At 43.6% G+C, this 25286-nt stretch overlaps 1 protein-coding gene and 1 long non-coding RNA gene across 5 annotated transcripts in view; both read left to right on the forward strand.

Moving 5' to 3' along the window:
• The window catches only part of CLUAP1 (clusterin associated protein 1), a 322832-nt gene that overhangs the window by 214952 nt on the left and 82594 nt on the right, over nt 1-25286 (forward strand). The gene's annotated exons all lie outside the window — the stretch shown is intronic.
• LOC109313437 lies at nt 795-8982 on the forward strand. Its single transcript, XR_002102051.1, has 4 exons — nt 795-804; nt 5579-5589; nt 6654-6664; nt 8371-8982. It is a non-coding gene; the product is annotated as an uncharacterized LOC109313437 (long non-coding RNA).

Raw genomic sequence — 25286 nt, forward strand, 5'->3', positions numbered from 1 at the left:
AGGTCTGGAACAGTCTGCCAGCGGAGGTGGTTCAAGCACCTACATTGAACACCTTCAAGAGTAAATTGGATGCTTATGTTGCTGGGATCCTATGACCCCAGCTGATTTCCTGCCCTTTGGGCAGGGGGCTGGACTCGATGATCTCCCGAGGTCCCTTCCAACCCTAATGTCTATGAAATCTATGAAGAAGGAATACTTCACAGTGGCTGCTAAGGTGGAAGAAGGCTGCAGCAAAACAGAAACCTCAGGTTGTCTATGTTTTCCTTGCCATCCGATTAAGTTTTCTTTGCTACAAAGTATTGTGCAGTTCCTGATATACAGCAGCATCCTTACATTAAACAAAGACATTCTCCGAAATATTTCATCAACAGCAAGTCTTATGGTAATGGGCAAGTGGCAGTGGGGGCAGGTGCTAGTGATTACTGAAAGCCCCTAGTCATGAACCTATGTGGAGGCAATGAGTGTTTGATGGTCATTTTAAACTTGGATCTTAGACAGGTGTGTAATTTAGAAGCTGCAGTCATGACTGAGCTGGCCTATTTAGGATCCATTCTGTTGGCACTAGATTTGGACCCAGCCCCTATACTTTTGTTCCGGGCAAGCACAACCCTCAGCCCGACCACAACACCTTCCAGTTGATAATAGGCGAGTTTACCGATACAGAGTGATAACAAAAAAAGCAACAATACAATCAAGCGATTCTATGTCTACCAATCCTAGAGCTGTCATCAGAGGCAAAGTACATCTGGTCAGGATGCAGGCTCCACTCTGAGGCTCTCTCTCTTAGGTGTCAGCAGTCAGGAGGTGGGATGCCAAGGCCCACAGCCCCCTTCTCATGGGGTGCATGAGATGGGCTGGTCATATGCCTTCTGTCCATGGCAGCCTCAGAGACCCTTCCTGGGGGATGGGGATTCCTTCTCAGGAAGGGAGGGACAGGAAGGAGGGACAGGGAGGGACTCTTTGTTAATCTTAAGTCTCTGCTTTTATATTCTCCTTCACCCTTGATGACTCCTGATGACTCTTCATCATGGGTATCTCTGGTTGGTTGTCTCTCTGTGGTCACAAGTCCATGTAGCCTTCTGGACCTTCTCCTAATTTGGTCTTTTTCCCCAAAACTGGGACTCAGGCCTGCCTGCTGCTCTGGGGCCTTGTAGCTGGTGTTACTTATTTCGTGTTATGGGACACTATGGTACATACTTCCTCAGTTCCCAGCCTTTGTGTCCTTGTTGTGTTAGACAACCTGTCTGTCTTGAAGGCTGTGATGTTGTGTTGTGGCATGCCTCCCTCAGTTCTCAGGCTGTGTCCATCCGTTGGCCTTGTTGTGCTAGACAGCCCGTCTGTTTTCAGGGCCATGAGAAGCTATGTGTGTCTCTCCCAAGCTTTTTAGAAATCCATCAACCCTTGCTGCCCATCTTGAACCCTTATAATGCATATATCTATACCTATAAACCAATTCCCCAAAAAACAGACCTTTAAATACTGTTTTTAAGCTAACACACTCTGCTAACCCCATATGGGGAGGGGAATAGAAAAGGTGCCCTAAATATACTGTCTCATTTCACCTGGCTGGAAAACCACATCCAGTGGGATCAGTCTTTCTGCAGTACAAATCAAGAAATGAAGTTTGCAATCTGGAATATCCGTACCCTAATGGACAACTTTATCATGGATTGATTGGAATGAAGGACAGCACTAGTGGACCAATAACTTGCACAATTTGATATTGATATTGTTGCATTTACTGAGTCCAGATGTGCAGGGGAGGGGAAGTTCACAGAGCATGGTGGTGGCTACACCTACTTTTGAAAAGAAAAGGCTGAAAAAGACAGACACATTCGTGGTGTTGATTTTGCTATCAAGACCAAGATTGTTCCTTAGGTGCCAGAATGTTTGGTTGGTATCAGTGAACATCTCGCAACCCTTTGTCTTCCACTGACCAGCAGACAACATGCAACAGTCATCAGCACATATGCCCCAAACCTTGATGCGGTTTACAGAACCAAGGAAGAATTCTACAAGCCTAGACCAAGTACTGTCATTTGTCTCTAAAGAATACAAGATAATTCTTTTTGGTGATTTCCATGCTAAAATGAGCAGGGGCTCTGAGCTATGTAAAAGAACACTTGGAAAGGGAGGGGTGGGGACAGTCAACTAAAATAGAATTCTCTTCCCCAGATGACTGGCTCTGTGGATTCAGGGAGACCAGTGGATGTGATATACCTTGAATTTAGCAAGGTTTTTGATACAGTCTCCCACAATGTTTTTCCAAGCAAGCTAATGAAGTATGGTTTGGATGAATGGACTCTAAGGTAGATAAAAAAACTGGCTGGAGCATCAGGCTCAGACAGTAGTAATTAATTGCTCAATGTCTAGTTGGCAGCTGGTATCAAGTGGATTGCTCCAGGGGTCAGTCCTTGGACCGGTTTTGTTCAATATCTTCTTCAGTTCCCTGGAAGATAGGATACAGTGCATCCTCAGCAAGTTTGCAGATGACACCAAGCTGTGGGGGGACTAGTAGAAACACAGGTAGGGCTAGGATTCAGAGAGACCTTGACAAGTTGGAGGATCAAGCCAAAAAAACCCTCATGAGATTCAATATGGACAAGTGCAAAGTCCTGCACCTAGAATGGAGCAATCACATGCACCAGTACAGGCTGAGGACCAACTGGCTAATCAGCAGTTCTGCAGAAAAGGACATGGGGGTTACAGTGAACAGGAAGCTCAACAGCGTGCCCTTATTGCAAAGAAGACTAATGGCATACTGGGCTGCATTCGCAGGAGCATTGCCAGCAGATCAAGGGAAGTGATTATTCCCCTCTTCAGCGCTGGTGAGGCCACATCTGAAGTACTGTGTCCACTTTTGGGCCCCCCACTACAGAACAATATGGACAAATTGGAGGGAGTCCAGCAGAGAGTAGTGAAAATGGTTAGGGGGTCCGGGCACATAACTTATGAGGAGAGGCTGAGGGAACTGGGCTTATTTAGTCTAGAGAAGAGAAGACTGAGGCAGGATTTAATAGCAGCCTTAGACTACCTGAAGGGTGGTTCAAAAGAGGATGGAGCTAGACTGTTCTCACTGGTGACAGATAAAAGAACAAGGGGTAACGGTTTCAAATTGCAGTAAAGGAAGTTTAGGTTGGATATTAGGAAAAACGTTATTACTAGGAGGGTAGTAAAACACTGGAACAGGTTACACAGAGAGATGGTGGACTCTCCATCGTTGGAGGTTTTTAAGACCCAGGTAGACAAAGCTTTGGCTGGGATGATCTAGTTGGGGGTGGTCCTGTGTTGAGTAGGGGGTTGGACTGGATGACCTCCTGAGGTCCCTTCCAACTCTAATTTTCTATGAAAATTATGTTTGGAACATTATATCATCACAAACTCCCTATTCCATCAAAACAACAAATGGAAGACATCATGGCTGCACCCCCATTCAAAATACTGACACCTGACTGCATCATAGTGAGTGTGTCTACATGTGCATTTATGCTGGTTTAAATTTACTGTGCAGTAAGTTACTGTGCAGTAAGCACAGGAATAGGCTGGTGTGCAGTTGATCTGGGTCTAAATTTAGTCCCAGGTCAGAGCAGCTTGCCAGCTTGCCCTGAGCTCCAGCCTCCGGCCACATGGCTGCCAACACTTGGGACTAACTTTAGTCCCAAATGGAAGCCAGATGCCAGCACTTGGGACTAACTTCAGTCCCAAATTGAAGCCAGGAGTGGTGGCCAGCCAGGAGCCCTGGGGCTGGGCTCAGGCTGGACCCATAGTAGCTAGGCAGACCCAGCAGTGGGGCCCCTAGGGTTATTGCACAATATCACATCTATAGAATAACTAATTGGGATAAATCTGAAACCTGCCTGATGCAGGTATCAAACGTACGATCAAGTTTGTGTAAGTTGCTATGTTTACTGTGCAGTACAGGTGTGCATGTGTAGATGCATGCCTGTACTGCACAGTAATTTTTATTGTAGCACTGTAAATGTACACATGTAGATGCACCCAGTGTGTGCCTGGGACCATCATAATATTTGTATCACCAGAGCAGATACTTGCTAGACTGATCATCATTTAATATGTTCCATCATGGCCATTCATATCTCCCCAAAACAATGTAAGCAAAAGAGGCAACCAAGGAAGAGGTTCAATATTGAGCGCTTGAAAGACCTTGCTAAGAGCAATCATTTCCAGCAGTACCTTAGTGAGAAAGACTTCAGCCTCCCTGGTCACCTTTACACCACAGGTCACTGGGAGAGTCTCATGGAAGGCATTTACAATGCAAAAATCTCTAGACTTTTTCCCGTAAGTAACATCAGGACTCATTTGATGAAAATGATAAGGGAATTTAAGTTCTCACTGACAGAAAAAGGAGAGCATTCAAATCTTGGCAGAATGACATCAACTCCAAACAGAAGGAAGACACTTATCATAACATTAAAGTAGAGACCCAAAGAAAAGTTTGAAAGCAAAAGAGAACAAAAGCCAATGAGATCCAGAAGTTTGCTGATAGCCATGATATGTGTAGTTTCTTCAGTGTGACCAAAGTTGTCTATGGGCCAAGCACAAGGAGCTGTTCCTCGAAGGTCCAGGGATGGAACAACACTCTAAAACAGCTCCATCATCAATACCTGGTGGAAGGAACCCTTTCTAGAGCTTCTGAACTGGGATTCTAATGTCAAAGATATAGCCATTGAAGCCATTCCACAACACTCCATTACAGACTACCTTGGAGATACAACTATACTGCAATCAGTTTAGGAGACAAGAGTAGCATGGCATGCTTGAGAGCACTGCTGCTTGGCACAGTAAGTTAATGATGTAGATGTGGCCAAAGGCTCTCAATCTTAACCCTGCAAGGTGGGAGGAATTGGTGGCTTCTGGAATTGGTGACAGATGGCCATGTGGACACTGGGGAAGAAGATAGTAACTAGATGCAGGAGAGGAAGGATGTGCTTTTTTCTATTTTCTAGCATGGCATTTTTTCCCTTCAGTTGGGCACCTAGCCAGGGAGTCAGAATTGGCTGAACCATCGGGAGAAATGACTGCAGTGGAACTTTTAGCTCAGAAAAATTGATCTATTTGGACCAAGGTTAACTGTGTATGGTGGAAGTAAATTTAATAATGATGAGGGCTCAGACTAACACCCTTAAAAATGAATGCCCTCTGTTTGGCCACTGGAAAGAGATGGCAAGGCAAAATCATGGCAGCTTTCTCCTACCAGATAATTCCTTCTGTGTCTCTACTTTGACTGGAAGGGAGCAGCTCTAAGGATTGAGAAAAGAGCACATGATCATCCATTTGAAAGTCTTTCTGGTCTGATTGCATGATGTCTTGTTCCTGTTTTTCTGGTGGAACAGGGTATTTGTGATGATAAGTCCATGTTCTGTGCATTTGGTCTAGAGGAGGATGCCATTGGAGTTAACCTTTCCCACTCCTTCCTTCCCGATGGTTCCGTTCCAGAGGTTTGAGTCCCTTCCAACTCTGGCACTGAAGTTGCCAAGCAGAATAAGTGTTTCTTGCTCTGGAACATCAGAAAAGACTTGGTCAAGGTTGGTGCAGTAGTCCTCCTTGGTTTCATCAGCAGCATCAAGAGTCAGGGCATGCACACTGATGACAGTGTTGTATTGGTTCCCCACCAGTTTAAGATGGAGAGTCATGAAGCACTTACTAATTCTGATGGGGAATTCATTGAGTTGGTTTATGAGTTCATTCTTAATGGCAAAGCCAGCTTCATGAAGTTGGCATTCTCCTTCCTGTTTACCCTTCCAAATGAGGGTATAGTCACCTCCTTTGTTCTTTGAGCTACCCATCTCCCAATTGCTGGGTCTTGCTCAGTGCAGCGGTATTGATGTTGTGTTGCCTCCGTTCTCGAGCCATAATTGCAGCGTGTTGCTCTGGGCATTCACTATTAGAATTGTCCATGAGGGTCCTGATGTTCCAAGTCCCAAAATTGATTGCGTGTTTTTGTTAATTTCAACCACAGTAAAGGTGATCCCACTGGATGTGGTTATCCAGACAGGAAAAGGGTAGACAGACTTTAGGGCACCTTTACTTGCACCTTCCCCGTGTGGGGTGAGGAGAGTGGATCCTGAAGGGGGCTCAATTGAAGTTACAGTTGCCAGATCACCTCATGGCAATACCCACAATCTAAACATAGCACTTGATTGAGTGTGTCATTGTTCATGCCTGGGATCGCAAAGATGTCTGCATCACCTGAGTTATGCTAGGAGTTGATGATTGCTGGACCAATCACAAACTCATCCACTTGGTTACATCACTCAAACTAGATCCCAAACAGTGACTGCAGCAGAAGCAATGCTGATGGAAGATCAGTGTTGAAGGACTCATGGACCCAATCAAGAGAAACTTCTTTCATCAGCATCTCAATGAACAGCTGGTGAATTCCACTCAACAACAATGGGAAAACATTGGCAGTTCTTGGAGCACTTTTAAGCCCACCATTATCAGTGCCTGTGAAGACACTTTTGGATGTTAAGCTGAACTTCTAGTTGGAGTAGATCTAATCAGGAAACATCAAGACTGGTTTGATGAGAATGACCAGGAGATCCAAGAATTGGGTGATTACAAATCCCAGGCCTTTTGTGCTTGGTAGAATTACACCAACTCCAAGTCAAAGAAATTGCATCACAAGCAAGCAAAGGCAGAGGTCCAGAGGAGGGCCCACGATATGAAGAACTGATGGTAGGAAGACAAGGCAAAAGAGATTCAACATCTTGCTGGCAGACATGATGTGCATGGTTTTTTCAGTGCCACCAAAGCTGTCTATGGTCTGAGCACTCAAGATGGAGGAGACCTGATCAAGGAAAGAGGAACCATCAGCATCCACTGGAAGGAGCATTTTGAAGACCTTCTCAAACAAGACTGTTTTGATGAGAGTGTTCTCAACTCCGTCCTGCAACACCCAATTAGAGATGATCTTGGAATCCTTCCAAACCTTAACATGGTAAGGAAAGCCATCAAGCAGATGAACAATGACAAGAGATCTGGAGCTGATGGAATCCCCACTGAATTCTTCAAGCAATGGGGAGAGGAACTCGCATCACAGCTTCATGCCCTCATCTTAAGGATCTGGAATGATGAGGAAATCCCAGTTCACCTCAGGGATGCCGAAATCATGACAATCTTCAAGAAAGGAGACCAGTCCAACTGTGGAAGTTACAGAGGAATTGCCTTGCTGTCCACCACAGGAAAGATCATTGCAAGAACCCACTTGAATTGTCTCCTTCCACTTGCTGAAGAGCTTCTCCAATATCTCAGTGTGGATTTAGGGCATCAAGAGGCACAACTGACATGACCTTCACATCTCACCTGTCACAAGAAAAATGCCAGAAACAACCTAAATCTCTCTACATGGCCGCCTTTGACCTCTCAAAAGCTTTTACTCTTTCAGCTGAGAAGTACTGTAGAGGATCCTTCTGCAGATGGATGCCCACCGAAATTTGTCACCATTCATTGCCTGTTCCATAGCGGAATGCAAGAGTGGTTCTTAGTAACAGATCTATCCTTTTGAGATTAAGACAGGCGTTAAGCAAGGCTGTGTCATCGCTTCAACACTCTTCTCAATATTTCTTACTGTGACCAATGACAAGCTTCTGACCACCAACAAGCTTCCAGTCGGAGTGGAGCTAAACTACCAAATAAATGGTAAATTGCTTAATCTCAGATGACTCCAAGCCAAAACCAAGACCACCCCTACCTCAGTCATTGGGCTCCAGTACACAGATGATGCCGTAGTGTGTGCTTACTCAGAAGCAGACCTTCAGGCAATTGTTCATGTCTTTACTGAGGCATACAAGAAAATGAGACTGACGCTTAACATTCAGAAGATGAAAGTCCTCCATTAACAAATTTTCAATGAGCAGTCCCCGGCTCCAGTAATTCAGATTCATGGCAAGAACCTGGAGAACAGTGAGCATTCCCATACCTTAGAAGCTAACTCTTGCAGAAGGCTGACATCAACAAAGAAATCCAAGATTACCTCAAATGTGCAAGTGCAGCCTTCCGACATCTGAGAAAACAAATGCTCAAAGGTTGCAACAACAAATCTGAAACCAAGCTCATGGTTTATCAAGTAGTCATTATCCCCACCTTATTGTATGGAGCTGAAACATGGACAATATACAGGGGACACCTCAAGTCACTGGAGAAGTACCATCATTGCTGCCTGCACAATATCCTATGAATCCAGTGGGAAGACAGATGCACCAATACTAGCGTTGTCTTGCAAGCAAACACCACGAGCATTGATCATCCATCAACTTTGCTGGGCTGGCCACATCATCCAGAGGTCTGACTCCAGACTCCCAAAACAAGTTTTATTTTCCCAGTTCAGTCAATGCATATGCTCAAGAGACAGTGCTTCAAGGATGTGCTCAAGGCCAACTTTGAAAAAATGCAACATAGACTTCAACTCATGGGAGACTGTTACCCAGGACTACCCCAAATAGAGGAAAAGTTTGCTTCAAGGATCTTGGTACTTTGAAATCTAATGATGACAACAGGAGACAAATGTGGGAGTGACAGAAACTGCATGTCACGGATCAAATGAAGACTCCAGAGCCACCCACTCTGCATGGAAATATGCACCTGAGCTGTAACAGAGCCCATCAATCCCAAATTGGCCTCATCAGCCATCTTCCAACCCACAGATAAGGCAATCATTGAAGACAATCACCCTTGACCATGGGGTGTTGCCAATGATGATGATGATGATGCTCTGACTGTAGCATGAAGGGCCATACTGATGGTTTTTGTGTGATGGGTAACCTGTTCACTGGGGATTGGGCTGTGATACACCAATTTGTTTCACCAAAGAGCCTTCCCTAAAGAGATTCTGGTTAGCTATAAAACTAAGCTAGACTGGAGAAATCTCAAGATGAGAGCAGTAGATTCCTTTACTAATACCTTGAGCCATCAAGTCCACCAAGAACAGGTACTTATTGACATAACAAATACTAACCTTGAAAAGAGTGTATACTTCCAACTCCCTCTGGGATGCTTTAACTGTTGGTGCTATTTGTGACAGAGAGAGAATAATTCTTGTGTTAAATGCTAGAAATGATGTTGGGGCAGATGTTTTATAGTGGTGTGCAAGGCACAGCTGTGACTCTTAATTTTCCATCAATATTAATTTGGATAATTAATTTAATCATACAAGTCAAACTGACCTAGTCTTAGACTAAAGAATTATAATTCATTTATATAAATGTCACACATGCAGCTAATTTAACTTGGAAACTAATAGAATAATAGTGATAATATAATACATCAGGGGAATAGGAAATGATTTGTTATTGTGTCATTACAATTCATATCTTCCCCAGAAGTGGAGAGAAAAGAAAGTAAACAAACAGACAAAGATTCCTTGTAGTATACTTTGGTTCTGAATATGCCTGATATACTTGGTAAAGTCCCTGTGCTGTCGCTTTATTTCAGGCAATAGGGCAATCAAGAATGGTATCACTGACATGAATAGCAGCTTTTAAAGTGATGAGGTCTCTTGTGTTTAAGGGCATTTTAAATGCTGGTGAAATTCATATGCAGGAAACATCAGTCTGGATCTTATTATTCTTTGGCTAGTTATGGTTGGATTCTGTCTCTTCACTCTGTGTAATGGCTGTGTTCACCACTGTCATTTCTTCCCACCCTTCCCCCACCTTCCAGACTCATATCCCATAGCTGGATCCCTGTTATGAAAGACATTTTGATCCAGGATAGCAGTAGTCAAACTGCCTTCTTTCAAACATCAATACATTCCGATTTTTCTCCCAACTAAGAGCAGGCTAGACACACAAAGCAGAATTCTGTTTCTTTATAGTTGTCTAAATTGCAGATTTTTGGTTATCTCCATGGCATTTTTGGCTCTTATGCTCAGGTAGAGATTTTGTTTCCCAGTATTGTGGATGCATAGTGTGTGCATCTGTCATCTCAAGCAGACTGGGCATGTGCCATAGGCTGTATACAAGCTGCATACATGCTCTGTCTAAGCATCTAAGCATTGTGGATGCTTTGCAGCATCATAGGCCTACAAATGTAGGTCATTCTAATCTAACCCATAGCTAGCAGGTGTTACATGGCGCCACCACCTCCCAAGTTTTAGTCCCAGTACTTGAATTCTTAGTATTCATATCTGGGATACCAAAGACTCAGGTTCTAGGCCCCTACCTCATCCAGATGGGATATAATCCTGTTTCTCTAACCTCCTTACATAGTATTCTAATCACCACACCATAGGCCAGGCATTATCTAGGCCATTCTCTGGTACTATGTTGAAAGTGTTTCTATGGACAGAGAGAAAGGTGTGCAGAGCCAAGAGAAAGCAACCAATTCTGAGCTTGTGTGTCTCTATGAGGTGGCTGCTTGCCTGCAGTGAAGAGGAAGCCCTGGGGTCTAGTCTAGAGCCTTGATTCCAATAAGCAGAAATTGTCCCTTATCCATTTTTTGTCTAAAAACCATATTAAATGCAAGGAGCAGAGGCCCAGTTTCTAAAAGAGTTCCAGCAAAAGACTGGAATAATTTCCAACCTGTGGTTTAGTGGGTCAAGTGGTATCAAGTGCCTCTAGGAAGCCAGACAGATGCAGGTTCAAATTCCTCTAGCTGAGGTGGGGCTCTGGAACCTGAGAGTTCAGCTTCCCAGATGAGTGCCCAAATGGCTCAGCTATTTGAGCTAAAACATGGGAGAGCCTTTCGTCTCCCCTATCATCTTGTTTCCAAGATGAGTGTGCTCAGGTATGCATGCAGGGTTACACATCCAGAAATAGAATGGCTGCCTGCATGTAAGTGCTAAAAACACCATGTAGACAACTAAAAAGAAAGGGAATACCACCTACAGAGCACAGAAATACCACAGGATCTTATCCTTCTTTCCCTCTGCTCTGACCATCATTCAGATGGAGGCATCAGCAGTGTGGGAGATAAGAACTAGTCTTCTTTAAACAAGCTTGGGCTGCTAGAGTAGCAGTACAACTCTTCAGCCAGAGTAGTTGTGGCCAGTGCCTCATTCCTGCTTTGTGCCCTGCCCAACCTGGAGAATGATGGTCTAGGTGCTATACCCTTCACATAGTTGAGATGAAGCTGGGCCATAGGCCAGCATACTGATTTGAACTCAAAAGGAGAAACAGAAGCTTAATGATTGCATGTACTGTGCCACATCAATTATTAGATTTTTGCAGATTTAGTAGATTGTAGAATATTCTGGAATACAACACATTTGCTGATCAGACTGTACAATTTAATTTAATTGAATAAAATCCATAGAGTAAATAAATAGCCTTTTTTGGTTTGCTAGGTTTTGAAGATGACTTTTGTTGTGGAAAGTCATAAATATATCATTAGTAGAATTAAAAAGCTTATTCAGGCTAGACAAGCTGAGGTGTCAGTATTCTGCATGACATTATAATAAAAAAGGATTACCCACATTGAGATAATTAATTTGTGAGATGTGGCTGTTCTATTAATGGATGCATTGGGTGCTGCTTTAAGAATGCATTTACGTACTTCTATCCTATGCTCTAAAAGTTTGGGAGTGAAAACAGACGGAAAGAAAGCAATGGTGGTGGTGTATTTATCTTCCTCCAGTTTTTTCATGAAATGTTCTAAGGCAGCTCATATATATCTTGGAATTTATTCATTACCATCTTACTCAATTTTTTATACCTCTACAACTCCGTAGAAATTAGTGGAATTGCACTAGCATAAAACTGGTGTCATAGAATATTAAATCAGACCCTTTATTTGTGTTTATCTGCAGCCTCAGTTAACACAGTAGTTTTAAATAAATCAACTTTATTAATAGTTATTGTCACTGCCACTTGCTGTTGAAGAAATTAAGTTTCCAAGGCTACAGAAAAGGTAAAAGTGATACTAGCTTGCCTCAGTTAATATATAGGGGATATTTAGACTTATTTTATACTAAAAGCAAAGTCCTGTTAGTCTGAAAAGCAGGAAAACTCTTCTTATAGTGTGTTCTGTTTGCCAGTGCAGTAGTTTCTCAAAGGGACTGATAGTGATCTTCTTGCTTGGCACATTTAAAATTGGGTTGAACAAAACTATGTGAAAGATAAAACTGGAAACAGTCCCTGAATCAGAAAAGATTCATTAGATTTGCCATCTATAGATTTTATATGACTGAAGTCCTTAAAGAAGTTAGCCATAACTTCAAGATTTTAATAAAGTCTCCCTGAAGATGGCTTTCTTCAAGAGCTGTTCTTTTGCCAGTCCCCTTGTAAACACACAACTTTCAAAATAGCCAGCTTAACTTTCCCCACAGAATCATAAAATCATTGACTATTAGGGTTGGAAGGGACTTCAGGAGGCCCCAGCTAGATCATCCCAGCCAAGGCTTTGTCTAGCTGGGTCTTAAAAACCTCCAGGGATGGATATTTCAGAACTGCTCTGCATAGCCTGTCTGAGTGTTTAACTCTCCTCCTAGTGAGAATGTAATATGTAAAGTAAACTTTACTGGCTGCAACTTGTATAGGATGTCATTGGGATGATGCAGTGAATATGTCATGCAGTAGAATTGACTGTACACAATTTTCTCTAGTTTTTGGTAAAATACTATTCAATGTGTAGATATTTACGTAACAGAATTTGGTCATCAACAGTGGGGATCAAACTTGGGAGTTTTAGCTGTTAGGCTTGTGCGAGTAGGCAGCTATTCGATCTGGCTTTGGATCTGGCTGCTTTGGATGAAAGGGATCCAATCCAAAGCTCCAGACTGGGTTCCTGCTTTGACCCGGCCGAAGCCGCTCCAAAGCTTCAGAGCCACCTCGGAGATCCAGCCATAGGGTGTAATGGGGAATCAGTGAAATATCTATAAGTTTGTCGTTTTTGTCTGATTTGGATGAAACTTGCAGGGTGGTAGCCTCTGCTGAAAGCATGAAGCTTGCCAAGGTGCAAGGCCCCAGAAGCCAGACTCCCCCTACACCCATCTCCTTGAAAGCTGGCAGGCTTTGTAGCCTCATCAGGAGCCACCACCCCTGCAGTTTTCACTCCCCTGTGGTGTAACGCATAGACGTGACATGAGTTTTGCTTTCAAGAATTTGGAGTACAGTTCCCCACAAACCCCTGCAGCAATCTTCTTGAAACTTGTCAGGCTTCATGCTCTCCACAGAGGCTACCACTCCTGCAAATTTCATCCAAATCAGACAAAAAAACAACAAAGTTATAGATATTTCATTGATTCCCCATTATACCCTATGGCCGCATCTCTGAAGTGGCTCAAGCTTTTTCCGAAGTGATTCGGAAGCTCTGAGCTGCTTCCAAAAGCCTAACAAAGCCAACGCTTCAATCCGGACATGCTGCTTTGGACACCAACGTGTTCGAAGCTTCTCCGGATCCAAAGCATGGTTTTGCACAGCCCCATTAGGTGTTAAAAAAGAGCAAATGACTACTGTATCAATGCAAAGATACAAGTTTGTTATCTCAAAGTTATATAGACTTATAACACTCTATGTACTCCAGAGAGCAGAAGAACCACACTGAATAAGCAAAGATTGTACTTAATGCTGAACTCTAATATCATACATTTTAATTTGAGCATACTCCATTGGCTGCTTGTGTTTGTAATTAAATGTCTTGCCTCATAATTGCACGTTTTAAATATGAGTATATGTGAATGCAAGCTGACAGTCTCATGCTCTAGCGCGTTCCTGTTTTCTCTTTTCTGTCTCGTCTGCTGTTGTTCCCTTTTCAGGGGGAAATTAATGCCAGCTAATGCAGCCATAGGACTGGAAAAAATGCACAGAGGTGTGGAAATTCAAAGTTATGGATTCTTCTCTCAGCAACCCAAACTGAGCTATAGCATTTAATATTATAAAAGCCTTCATCTGTCTGTCTGTCCATAACGCCTTATTTGCTCTCTGATTGGGTGGCTGAAGTAGCCAATCAGCGTGTGAATACAAAATTGGGACAGGAGGTGGCAGCGGAGCAGAGCGCTGCCATGATGGTGGGGACACAGTGGCCCCCCTTCCCCCCGCCCTGCTCCCTGCAGGTGGCGACAATGGAACGGGGCAGTGGGGGGGCGAGGCCAATGATGGCAGCACAGGGTGGGGAGCAGGGTTGGGATCTCATGCGGGGCACGGCCACTGGTGCTGGCCTTGGGCCCCCCCATCATTGCATCGGCACCGCCTGCAGGGCCGACGCTGCAGCGGTGCAGGGAGCAGTGGGCCCAATGGGAGGGGGAGGAGCGTGCACGCCACGGCGGTGAGGAGGGGAAGAGTGGACCCAAACTGATGTGGCAGTGGCAGTGGCAGTGTGGGGAGAGGAGGAGTGGGCCAGAGCCTGACATCAGGTGGGGGAGGAGGAACTGGCCTGAGCGGGGAGCAGAGCAGGGATGCCAGCCCACCGTGGCAGGGGCGAGGCCCAGCCTCACAGCAGTGAGGGGAGAGGAGGAGTGGGCCTCCTTCCCCACCACTTGGGCCTGGGCCCACTCCTTCCCTACACCCCCTCCCCTGCATTGGCCCTGAGCCCACTCCTCCAGTCCCCCCACCACTGCCACATCAGTCCAGGCCCGCTGTTCCCCTGCACCACTACAGCGAACTGGTTTCTCCCCAACCTCAGGCCCGCTCCTCCCCTGCATTAGGCCTGGGCCCACTCCTCCCCTCCCCTCTCTTCCCCCTGCCGCTGTCTTCCCTCTCCCCCTGGATCCCAGGCAGCAGGAGGGAAGGGGAGTGGGCCGGGGGGGGCGGTGCTCTGTCCCTGCCCACTCACCCCCGTCATTTCTGATGGACAATTGGCTAGTACTAACAGTAAACAAGAAGGATCAGATTCTTTGTCCAGTATCGGAAGAACCGGAGCCTCTCCTGAGGTCTGCACTAGCCTTTCTGGTTGATGTCCTGCTCTCTACAGCCAGTGGATCCAGGTTGTTGCTTTTAACCTTTCTTTGGCTGCATCTATATGAGCCTGTGGCTGCGCAGTAGCTCGTGACTACTACACAGTAGCATCACATGGCAGAAAGCATGATATGCTACTGCACAGTAGTCTCAGGCTACTGCACAGTCAGCGCCATGAAAAACTGTTGGCGTGACTGTGCAGTAACCCCAGTTACTGCATGGTCATTTACTACTTATTTATACAAGTACTACATGACTGTGCAGTAGCAACTGTGCGGTCAGCGTCTCATGTAGACCTGGCCTTTGGATCATTATCATAGCATTATATTTAAGGCAGGGAAAATGTAAGCTAGAATAATCTTTACCTAAGTACATAAAGCTGTGTATTTAAGGCTCAATAGCTTAAACTATGAAGGGATTCTAAATTAGTTGTCTACACCAGTGCTGTCAAAGGAAAGTGAATGTTCATGAATACAACTGGCAAACTTCGGTACCAGTCAGCTGGGACTGTCACACTGTACATATTGTCCTGAAGAAGAAAGATGTATAATAAAGCACAGCAGCAGAGCAGTTTCACCTAGAAGTTCTGCAGTCCAGACAGTTGCAATGACGGGTGGTTCTGAGTGTTAGGATATGCAGGTATCATATTGGAGTAGTGGGGGAACAGCAACTCTTGGTGGGAGTAAAGTGGTGCTAGTATGCTTAATATTTTGGGTATAAATTGGCATTTTTATCGAGATTTCTAAGTAGTTGTGGTTGATATTTTTCCAGTGATGGTGAATAATTACATTATTTAAAGAAATGGCTGTGTGACAACCACAAATGAGAAAAAGCTAACTGTTCCAAGACATGCCATAAATAAAGAAAAGAGGTCAGGGAGACTAATCACAAATCTTCAGAAAAGAGGGAGCAAGGACATGAAATAAAGAAGGATTTGGAATGGCAAACTTCTCAAAGTCAGTAGTGACCCCTGAATTAGCACACCTCATTATATGGCAGATAAAGTGCAGAACTGAAGTGCCATCCTTCTTTTCAGGAATCTTCACATAGCTTGTGTCAAATTGTCTCTGCCATTTAATTTAAATTGCCTTGCATCCTAATGTACAGCTCAGAATAAACACACTGCAGCAGCAGGGAATGGGAGCTTTTGGATTGGATTCTTTTCTTTCTCTTTGTCTGTCTATCTGCCTCTCTCTCTCTTTCTCTCTCTCTTTCTTCAATAGAAGAAAATCCTGAGTATCTAAATACCTTTAAGAGCAGCAGTTCTTGATCACAAACCAGACAGGAACAGGTGACTGCAGAGCAAATCATTCAGAAGTTCTCCAAATTATGCTGAAAAGTGCTTTAGCGGCATAACACAAGAAAAAATATTTATTTCCTAAAAGTGAAAGGAGAGATAAGGAAACAAAAGGTTTCTTACAACTATGAGTCATTATTAAAAATGGCAGCTATATTTATTTCAGATCATTCAACCCAATCCATAGGGCAAAAACAAACAGTTTTTACAAAATCTGGATGTGTCCCCTTGCAGTTTCTGGCTCCTTCTTCTTCAGTTCCTTGCCTTTGGACAATTAAGAGGGAAGCTATCAACTCCTAGATAAGAATTTCATGAACAGACTGCTTATTAGCTGGACAAAATAGCTCCTCTGTTTTAAATCTCACCCATTACTCTACTGCTCAGTTTCAGATTATGAAGTACACTGTTCAGTTGAGACTCAGAATAACCTCTGTTCTGTTAAAAAAAGTAAAAAAAAAAAGGATTTATGGGAATCAAAAGTGCCGAATAATGTTTTTGCTGCTTTAGGGGAAAAGTGTACAGTAGATGCTAGAAAAATTAAACTTGTATGCAAACTACTGACTCTGGCATTTGGGCTATATCTCTTTATTTTCAGATACTACTTTATTATGGCTGTTACCATACAGGTGGGCTTGGTAGTATTGAGAGCTACCATAGACCAAGGAGAACCTTTGCCAAATAAATTGCATCTATCTTCAGATTTGTTTATGTATGTGACAGAGTGCAGACAGGCAGCTGGCAGAGTAGACTCTCTGACCCAGTCCCCATGGATCTTTAATAGCAGATCACCATTATAACAGTTATCTTAAGGATGAAATAGTCTTACAATCCCATCCCACCCTTTGGTTTGTGATGGTTTCAGGATTTCATTTAGATCAGAAAACTTTTTTTTTGCCAGAACTGCGTAAGAATCTGGATCTGGCTTGGATAGATGTGTTGGATATTAAGAATACTAAGTCTTATTACATTGAATGGACAAAGCCTTTTAAGAAATTTGCAGATTTATTGCTGAGTTTTGGTGAAAAGCTACGTGCCAGTGGATTGCAGCAGTGATTTAAACAGATTTAATTCTTTGTGCAGGCAAGCTATGTCTAAAGTTTTGCCCTAAATAATTTAAAGGCTTTTTTCTTGTGAGGTAGAACTTTCTATGGCATCTGTTCACAATCTTTTGATGATCAGTGCTGCTACCAAACCTCTCTTCATATTTCTGTAAAGTTGCTTTTCATACTGAAACTGAATCAGGTGTGATGCTTAGGCTGCATTTGAGCAAGCAGTTCACTGTTTAATAAATGATGCTTATCTGTTTATTATAGCTGGTCATACTGTGTCCATTACCATGAAGTTGGTCGGAATTCCCTCCACTCAAGGGAAATGTCAGCATGTACAAATGAAGAAAGGAAGGGGGGAAGAAGAGGGAATGCATTAGAAAAATGTTTAGCATTATGTGTAAAAAGTGGTAAAACTTGGGGTTTGGCACTGTCAAGGAACAGTGAATAATAGAACCAGGGATATAAACCTTGCAGCAGGTTCCAGTGAAATACATTTTATCCTGTGACTCTTTAATGAAACATATGCAGAGAGTCTTTAAGCAAGGACTAGCATCCAGGGCTCCTTCCCCTGGGTGAGGGCCCTAATAACTGGGCCAGAGAGCCATGCTCCTGCTTGCTCCTTGTCTCTAGCCTTTTGGATTATGAATTCTTTCTGCGAAGTAGAACAGCTTCTACATATGGCATGGAGGGTGTCACTAGCCCAGAAGAACCACAAACCTCGGGATCAGGCCATGTTTCCAATAGGTAGATGTTGGTTTGAATCTTCCCTTAGGCACAGGGAAAATTACAGATTTCCTGTATTCTGGATGAATGCACTAACTACTAAGCTATTTTATCAAGGGGTGGGGGATCTCCACCTTCTCTGGCTGTGTTTTAAAATAAATAAGTGACCTCCAACACTTCAGTTTTTGAAGGAAAGGATACAGGCAGCTACCTTTGATAGAGGGCTCCAAGGTTTGTATCCTGTATGCTTCCCTGCAGCTCTTATATCAAAACTGGAGAACACAGACATTTCAGGGAGTGCTTCAAAAGCAAGTGTTTCAAAAATGTTCGCTTTTTGAGGATCATTTTCAACTGCTTTTTTGGCCATGCACATCTGCACACTCACTGTTTAGAGCACTTCAAAAACTTTGGACCACCTTAGTCTGCACATCTGTCCATGGCCCCACCTGATTTGAGCAAAATTTATGAGGCAAGATGCTTCCCTCCAAATTCCATATCACAAATTCCAGCTAGGAAAGCACTGAACTACAGTAGAAAATTGTAGGTTTCATGCCGAACTAGAAGGGTAAAAATTAAGCTGATAGGTAGCCTTTCATTCAAAGCTTGTATGTAATATATGAAAAAACATGTCCCTGATCTTTAACACAATTTGACTGTAGATTAATACAACTCAGGATGTAGATTAGCATACTAAATGAAAATCAAATGAGAGTTGAAACTAGAATGGGAAAAGTTTTAAGGTGATGGACTTCCCAGAAAGAATGACAGTTAATCAAATTTATCCTTAAACAAAATGAAGTTACATCAGGAATTTATTTTGCCATTTTTTTCTATATCACTAGTGATGGTGCCAATGACATGACAGAAATTAGTAAATTTCTATAAAGCAGCCATTCAGCATGTAATATACCAAAGTGCACTTCAAAGTTATGGAAAAAAATGATTACTTCAAAAAGACTATTAAAAATGAGAATGAGTTGATGCTTCAGGACCTGAAAGTAAGGAGAAGATGAGGACAATAATGGAAAGGAAGCAGATAGTTTTATTAATAGAAGATGATGATTTGTAATCTCCCTTAACACATGCTCATCCACTGCAAAAGCGATTCTTTAACAAAGTAAAAAAAGTGAAAGTTAGTTTTCAGGTACTCCTCAATCTAAAACAGGGGTGGTCAGTAATTTGGGCCAGAGGGCCACTTAGGGAGTTTTGGTGAGCTGTTGCAGGCTGGATCAGCATCCCTGCCCGCAACAGCTCACTGAAACTCCTTAAGTGGCTCTGCCTCATGCTTGGCCAGGCAGATAGGATGGGGCTGCGGGTGGATTGGGAGCAGGATCGTGGGACGGTGACAGCATGGGTCTGGACCCTGGGGCAGAGCTGTGATCCACTCCCCACATGTCCCTGTGTCAGGTGCCAGTTCTGCAGGCAGGGGTATTCAGGAAGAGAATCATGACTCTGCCCTGGGCCCCAGTCCTGTCACCTCCTGGTAAGCCCAGCCCTGCCGACTCATCATGCTGCCAGAGGCCAGTCCCTGCCCACCTGTGGCTCCATCTTATCCGCCCTGCTGTATGCCCTGCCTGCACAGTTCCCGGCCAGTCTCCATGCAGATCCCACCTGCCTGCTTAATCTGGTGCCCCCAGCTGTGGGTATGGGGCAGATGGGCTGAGGTTGGGTGCCTGACCAGCAGCATCTGCAGAGACTTTCAGTGGGAGGGCAGTGGCAGGTCTGGTGATGGTGGCAGAGACTGGAAGTAGCAGCCAGAAGGAGCTACTGCCAGTGGGGCTGCCAGGAAGCAAGTCCAGCTTCAAGGGCAGCTGGACTGGCTGTACATGTCACGGCCTGGGCTGCCTCCCACACCTGGGCCAGGTGGCACTAAGGGACCCCTCACAAACCAGACAAAATCCCTTGGCAGACTGGATCTGACCCATGAGCTGTATTTTGCCCACCCCAATCTAAAATGATGGGGATTTATAAAAGTGCATAGAAGCTAGATGTTTAATAAAATAATTTGTGATAATGAAGGTGGAGATTCTGTTGGAGCAGGTTATATACAGTTTTAGAAGTCTTTTGTAGAACACTACCTCTGTGAAGCAGTTACTCATTTGAAATCTCATTCCCCAAAGCAGAGTTTAATTTAATTTCAAGGATTTTTGCTGCCCTTAAGCGCATCAAGAAGCTGTTATTGTGATAGTAATCTTTTGACTGTTGATGCTGCCTTAATAATCATGAGGTGTAACCAGTACGTTCAAAATACACCTTTATACCAGGCTGTCAAAAATCCTGGCATATTGTTCTAAATTGTGTTAAGATGATTAGGTGATTATTCTTCAATATCTATGCAGTGCAGTGCTGTTTGATACAGATGCTGAGTTTTTTTTTTCCCAGTCTCAAAACATATTTACAAGAAAGTAAAAAAACCTTATTAAGTGATTTGTACAGTAGATAGAAAACCAAAGCACTATTATAGAAACATCCAGGCCTAACCTGTTTCCATCCAGCCTTTCTGTAACTATGACCATCCATGCTGCTGCCAAGACAAGGAAAAAACCTAAGAATATATCTGGCCAATTTTGCACTGGAGAAAAAACCCTTCCTGTAACTGACTGGTTGAAGCCCTTAAGTCTACAATTATGATTATACTCATTGTTTTAATTTAGAGATTTAAGTGGTATCAACACTTAGGGGATGATGTAAAGTTTCCTTTTCTCTCTATGGGAATGAACCAGGAGATTCATAACTACGGATTCACAGCCTTCAAAGCCAGAAGGGCCATTATAGCTGTGCAGCATGATTGTCTCTACCCGGGGTGTGCAAAGCTTCTGTCGCTGATTCGATTCAGAGGAGTTTTGGCCCAATTCAGTGGCTGAATCTCTGAATCTGAATCGAATCAGGACACCTGTTAGTCTCTCCAAATCGAATCGGAAGCCTTCGAATCGATTGGGAAAGATTCAACGATTTGGTGATAGACACAGCTTTATATGTTTTTTCTACGTACCTTAAAGTACCCAGCATGGCTTGTGAATGCTGAGATGGTGGGGTGGATGGAGTGTCCCGGAGGAGTGCAGGGAGGCGGTGTGTCCCCCGCACACATGATGGGGGACCCAGAAGTAGACCAGAAGTACTTCCAGTGCATTTTCAGGTCTGCTGCAGAGTGCGCGGGGGACCCCTCCGGCTTGGTGACTGGTGCCTCCTGGATCTGGGGGGGCACCCTGGGTCCCCCATGCCAATCACTGAGCTGGGGGAGGGGTAAGGGTCAGGGTCCTCCGTGCACTTGGCAGCAGACCTGGAAGTGGACCTGAAGTACTTCCAGTCCACTTCCGGGCTTGCTGCCAAGCACATGGAGGACCCCCTCACGCTCCCGTGGGACTCTCTATCTGCCCCACCATCTCAACGTTCATGAGTCACGCCTGGTACCTCGAGGTATGTAGAAAAAACTTACAAAGCTGTGTCTGTGGCCAAATTGCTGATTCTCCAAATCAGAATTGAATCTTGAGATTCAGCTGAAGCGAATTGGGACAGTGATCCAAATCAGCAAATCAAATCACTTTTCCCCAAATCAGGCCAAATCCGAATTGAATACTGCCCGCTTTGCACACCCCTAGTCTCTACTTCAGGGGTGGGCAAAATGCGGCCTGGGGGCTGGATGTGGCCTGCCAGGCCATTTTATCCAGCCTGTGGGCCCCTAAAAAATTTAGAAAATTAATATTCATCTGCCCTGGGCTGCCTGTCCTGTGGCCCTCGATGGCTTGCCAAAACTCAATAAGCAGCCCTCTGTCCAAAATAATTGCCCGCCTTTGCTCTATCTCCATGGATATCTACACAGAAATGTAGAATTTCTCCCAGAAACTGAATTAAATTATATATGTTTAAAAGATACCTATTGACCATGTCAGCAGAATGAGAAGAGACCATATCTCCAAGAATATTTTGTATAGCAAAATTTGAGACAGCTCTAAGAAGTAGGGTTGCCCTTTGTAGTGGTACCATGATGTGTGAAAAAATGATTTTGTTCAACATCAATGTAGAAAGCTGGGAGGAGCGTACAGAAACTTGTCTGATCTAGAGGTAACATCTGTGTACTGGGTGCAGTTCAACATGAAGTGGCTTTGATGCAGAAGATGGAAACAAAGCAAGAAAGAAGAAAGCAGCACGCTGTAAACTTGGACTCCAGCTCGGACAACATATGGACCTGTGAAACTTGTAACAAGCTGTGTTGCTCTCAAATTGGGTTTGTCAGCCACAAACAAATTCATCGGGTATCTGACCTAGACCTCTTAATATGTACACCATGATTGAAAGGGTTGGTGGTTGCCTGCTAAAGATTCCAAGTGATGGTAAATCCACCATTTCCTTGAGGAAACCATTCTAGTGTTTAATTATCCTCACCACTATGCAACTGTTTTATTTTAACTTTCAAGTCACTAGATTGTCTGATGCCTTTGTCACCCAAGTTGAAAAGCCCCCATTATTGGATATCTTCCTGTGTGTGAGTACCTACATGTAATCATCAAGTCAGCTCTCATCTTACCTACACTTCCATAAACTGAATAGATTGAGGTTCTTAAAGCCTGGTTTTCAACACTAGGTATGTTTGTGGCCCTTCTTTGAACTTTCTGCAGTATTTCCAGGTTCTTCTTCAAGCATGGGCACCCGAACCAGACACAGGATTTTACTGGAAGTCTTACCAATTTTACAACACAGGGCAAGATCATTTTCCCTGCTTCTGGTTTTTCACTTTTATGTACCCCCTCCCCTCCCAAATTGCATTTCCACAGCATTAAAATGAGATCTGTCATGAGCCCTCAATCCTTTTCTTGTCAGGATTTCCAAAACTAACCCCCCCCCCCCCCCCGAAACCTAGAAATCATAATAGAAGAAAATATTATGAAGCCCTCACTAATCTCCAGGGTAGCAGCTACATAATGACCATTAGCTTTAAAAGGAGAATAGTACTTTACAATAGTATATGGGCATGTTGATTTAATTTGAAGCTAGTGTGGTATTATGTTGTGAAAGAGAGTACTCCCTTTGAAAAGCCTTTTGCTGCATCTGACATCTGTTTCTACAGATATAACTATTATGAATGACTGGAATCTCCATGTTGTTTTCTCTGCATTTTCAGAGAACTTCCTTTACAGATTTCTGTGAGCTTGATGAGTGGTGGTTTTACTCTTGTTAAACACAGGTACATAAAGCTACTTCTACAAGTAAAAAAATGACAAAATAATAAGAAAATTAGCAAGCTGTTCGATTAGGACAGAGTTTTTGTGTGTTATCAATATGACACATCAGGCCTGTGATTAACAGTTCATCTTGAAACTTAATCCATTTATTCGCCTGATTTTTATTTCTGTTGTTAGTTGTAATTTAAATGTACTCTAATGGATCACAGTCTGAGTCAGAGTGCAGGGAAGGTTGGCTACTTAGAGCTGCATTCTATTCTTTTCTGGATGTGTAGGCATTCAGATTGGTTGCCTACATTACATGTTTTGTGTAAATCCCCCCAAAATGACTTGAGCACAACTTAGCATTCTGTTTCTGCACCCATAGGTTTATGTGTAACAACATCCACAGTAGTATCTAGGGCTTCTGGGGGCTCGTGGCAAATCAATTTGGAGAGCTTTGAATTGGTTTGGACCTTTTTATTGGTTTCCCAATTCAGTTCGGAGATTTGGCTGCCAAATCAGGCCAACTCTCCTCCAAATCAAATCAGCACCCGAAGCTTCACACAGCCCTATTGTATAGTTCCCTTTAACACACAATACAGGGGGTATTGTACGTTGATCCAGCAGGTAGAGTACTGCTGTTGTAATATGAAGTATTTAGGAATATGTTTTTGCAGAGCCATTATTTTATAAGGATTATATATCAGTTACCTATACCATATGCAAAGATCTGCCCTGGGATTTGATTAACTTTGTATGAACCCCTAGTGTTCAGAACCGAGTAAATCAGTACAGTCAGTTTGGTTAGGAGTAAAAATCCTTTTCCTATTAAAAAGATCAGCAAAAAGTACAAAATGACCACATTATTTGGTTAGGCATAGCTATAGCAAAAGTGTTGGTAGTTTGGGACAGGACATAAAACAGAACATGGGCATACAGTCAGTTTTAGAAAGGCAGAAAAACGCCCAGTCAAATTTTTTTTTTCATTTCCAGGCATCTATCCCTTTCCCAAGCACTTCTGAAGATCTCACTAGGCCCCTGTGTGCATCTTTAGATGCCAAAATGTCTTTTAAAATCTGGTCCACGCTCGTCACCAATCTTCTGTAGTTTCTTGGGGGAAAAAGCTGGTTTTGATGAAGCAAAGTTATTAGTGCTGAAAAAAATCAGAGAGCAACTTTCTAATAGAGTAGGTGCATGTCATAAAGGCATTGATCTTAGACAATAAAACCCAAAGGCTGTGAATGTTCACTTAGGCCCTCATTATAAGTATTGACCTTCTCCTTAACTTCAGTGGATTATGAGGGTGCCTGGTACCTCTCATATCTTTGAGGACAGTGAGTACAGCTTGGTAAATGTGTACCTTTTAAAGTTTGCCAGCTTCCTTTGTTTACTTCTTTAGAATTAGTGAACTGACGTTCCTCAGTGACTTTCTTTTACATCTCTTTGGAGAAAACAGGGGTGGTATGAAATAATTACAATCAAGACACCCTGGGAACAACCTTAACTCATATCCACTTAAGTCAGGGGTGTCAGACTTCAATTGGTCCATAAGCCACACTCCACCAGCTGCAATGGGCTCCTCCCATGGTGCCACCTGGGCTGCAGCAAAAAGCCCTATCATTGCAGCTAGAGCCACTGCTGTGGTGGAGTGTGCTGCCATGGCCAGCAGCCAGGGGCTTAATGTGGGTTCACATCTCCTCATCAGCCTCAGACTCGTGTGGGGAAAGTATCAGTGCAGCCTCTACTGCAGACATTGCCACTCACTGCCATCACCAGATACCAGATATCACTGATTCCCAGGGCCACTGGCAGTGGGAGCAGTACATTTGGCAGTTACATTTGGCATTTGGACAGGTCTTCCAGCATCCAGGGTAAACTGCAACTCCACCCCACCCCCAATTCCCTCTGCGCACACGCACACACACGGCTTCTTGCAAGGGGGATCTGTAACTTATGATGAACTCTACTCTGTAAATTACTCTGTAATTTATGCCCCAGGGTGTCTCAGCACAAAATGTTATGACCCCCCCCAACCTCCCTGTCCTCAATTAACCTTGAAAGCTGCTTCTTTAAGGCTCCATTAGCACCTCTTTCCTGTGAGAAGCAAAGTGTAAACAGACACTCAAAATGGCATGCTTTACTTACACACAACAATGATCTGAGAGAGGGACAGGGAATTTATTTGTAAAGCTGCCAGCAGGAA

Source organism: Crocodylus porosus, unplaced genomic scaffold (genome assembly GCF_001723895.1).
Source record: "Crocodylus porosus isolate Cpor-Errol unplaced genomic scaffold, CroPor_comp1, whole genome shotgun sequence".
NCBI classification, from domain to species: domain Eukaryota; kingdom Metazoa; phylum Chordata; order Crocodylia; family Crocodylidae; genus Crocodylus; species Crocodylus porosus.